General features: G+C 46.6%; 1 pseudogene; it reads right to left on the bottom strand.

The window, feature by feature from the left end:
* Nucleotides 1-1,941: 1,941 nt before the first annotated feature.
* Nucleotides 1,942-2,578, bottom strand: LOC132428216 (transgelin-2 pseudogene; annotated as a pseudogene).
* Between the last annotated feature and the right edge of the window lie 321 nt (nt 2,579-2,899).

The following is a 2,899-nucleotide window of genomic DNA, read 5'->3' as shown; positions in this document are numbered from 1 at the left end:
AACCCCTTTGTAAGAACTGAGGCTCCATCATTTGCAGAGACGTGGATGGACCTAGAGACTGTCATACAGAGTGAAGTAAGTCAGCAAGAGAAAAACGAATAACGTATATTAACGCTCATATGTGGAATCTAGAAAAATAGTACAGATGAACCTATTAGCAAAGCAGAAATAGCGACACAGACATAGAGAACGAACATACGGACACCAAGGGGGAAAGGGGGGTGTGTGAAGAATTGGGAGAATGGGATCGACATATATACACTACTATATAAAAAATATTTTTTCTCACTTGGGGTATTAAAGTTTTGTAGGAGAAAGTTCTTATTCTTAGGAAATTCATACTGAAGCATTTTAAGGTGAAGCGTCTTGATGCCTGAACTTATTTTCCAATGGTCTAGGAGGAAAAAAGCGGGTGTCGACAAACACAATCACAATGAGAGGATGGGTGAGAGCATAAAGAAAGCTGATGTTAAAAATTGTTGTGCAAAATGTTGCAAATTGTTAAATCTAGGTGGGTGGAATCTAGATGTTCATTATGCAATACTGTCAACTCTTCGATGTGTTTGAAATATTCCTAAATAAAAAAGTGAGAAAAAAAAGAACATAGTGGTGAAGTGCTTCCAACAGTCAGCTTAAAGGGAAAAACTAAAGCTAACCATGATGCAGAGCATTGTTTATTCCTAGACAGAAGCCTGGATGAGATTAGATAGATACATTTGTCCCAGACTGGTTGCTTTCTAGATACACCCACTGCACCCCTTTGCTAAAATCCAGAGTCTCCTTTAAGGGAGTGCTTGGGTCCTGATGGTGAGGTCAGGCTAGCCTGAGCAGTCAAGAATCTATCCAAACACCATTGCAAGTGTACTTAATGCCACTGAATTGTATACTTTAAAACAGTTAAAATGGTAAATTTTGTTATATATATTTTACCACAACAAAAAATATTTTAGAATCAGCTTGTTATAGTCACACACACAGCGGGGATAAAAACCTGCTGGGATTTTGACCAGGATGGTAGTGAGTCTCTATCACTTTGGAGAGAATAAGAGGTTTTCAAGTTGAGTCTTCCAGTCCATGGAGATGGCATGTACCTCCTTTAAGCCTTCCTTAATTTCTCTCAACGTCCTATTATAATATTTGGAGTATAAATCTTGCCATCTAATCATATTTGATTTTAAAATGTTGTTGTAAAACATGATACCTTATTTTATTTTCTTCCTTTTTTATGATTTATTTATTTATTTTACACTAGGTCCTTGTCGGTTATCTATTTTATTTTATTTTTTAATTTAATTTTTGTTAAAAAAAAAAGACAGATTCTTTATTTAAATCAGCAAACTCAGATTCTTCAAGCCCCAGCCCATGGTGGGCAGCCTTCCCTCCCCGGTTCCCTCACCTCCACCCCTTAGCCACAGAGAGGGGAATGTAAAATGAGAGGCCTGAAGGCCTCTGCCAGGGCAGGCTGCCTCAGGAGCGTGGTGAGTGCAGTCCAGCTGGGGCTGGGGGAGCAGCCGCCACAGACCCCTCCCTATAAATTAAGTCCCTGCAGCCACAGCTGTGGGCGAGGCGTACTTGTGGGGAGAAGGCCGTTAGGCAGCATCCCTGACTCCCAACCAAGGAATGGATTAGGGCACAGGGCTCAGGGGAAGAGAGGCCAGAGAGAAAGAGAAGAGGTATGGTGGGGAGAGGGGGTGATGCCCCCCTAATTTTGGTCCTGGGGAAAAGAGGCCAGTTGGTCCAATTTTGGTGGATTTGGAGAAGGGAATGTATTAGTAAGCACGGTGGGGAGGCCACTGTCAGGCACCCTCAGAGGAGACAGGCCAGGCCCCAACCCTGGCAGAGGGGAGTGTGAGAGCTCCAGGGGCTCTCAGGGAATGTCACTGCTAAAATATATATATATACACACACATATATATATATTAACCATTCATGGCAGGCGGGGGCAGGGCTGTGGGTGGGATCAGAGGATCTGGCGTGGCATCCCGTAGCCGGTTATGCCTGCCTGAGATGCCCCGCGGTTGGTCCCCATCTGTAACCCAATCACATTCTTGCCCTCCTGCAGCTGGTCGTCTGAGAAGTTCCGAGGGTTCTCCTTGGATTTCTTGGGAAACCAGTTGGGATCTCCAGAGAAGAGCCCATTGCTCTGGGCTACCGCCAGCCCACCCAGGTTCAGCAGTGTCCGCTGCACACAGGCCATGTTCTTTCCTTCCCAGAGGTCCACAGTCTGGAAGATGTCAGTGGTGTTGATGCCGTAGCGCTCGGCTGCTTGCAGGAACTGGGAGATCTGCTCCATCTGCTTGAAGGCCATGGCGGAGGACTGGATCTTCCTCACTGGGGCCTGCCCCTCGGGGTACAGCCCATTAATGAGCTCACACAGCACCGTGCCATCCTTGAGTCAGTTCTGGAAGTTCTCGCGCCCAGGCTGGGGCCGGCCCACATCCTTGCGGCACTGGGCGGTGGTCCATTGGATCAGGATCTGCTCCAGGTCTGCGTCGTATTGCTTCTCAATCTTCTGCTGCACCTCCCGGCTCAGGCCGTAGGCAGGTCCCCTGCTGGCCATTCCAAAGGGTGGTGGTGTCTGGGGGAAGCGTTCACGCGGGCCGGAGAGCTGCGCACTCAAGGCAGGGTCTGCAGCGCGAGTGAAGCGCCGGGCCGGGCCCGGCCGCTATCTATTTTAAATATAGCAGTGTGTACGTGTCAGTCCCAAACTCCCAATCTATCCCTCCCCCCACCCCCAGTAACCATAAGTTCATTCTCTAAGTCTGTAAGTCTGTTTCTGTTTTGTCAATAAGTTCATGTGTATCGTTTTTTTTAAGATTCCACATATAAGCAATATCATATGATATTTGTCTTTGTCTGATTTACTTTACTCAGTATGATAATCTCCAGGTCCACCCAT

This window comes from Delphinus delphis, chromosome 7 (assembly GCF_949987515.2).
Source record: "Delphinus delphis chromosome 7, mDelDel1.2, whole genome shotgun sequence".
NCBI lineage: Eukaryota > Metazoa > Chordata > Mammalia > Artiodactyla > Delphinidae > Delphinus > Delphinus delphis.
This window is presented reverse-complemented; position numbering and strand designations above follow the sequence as displayed.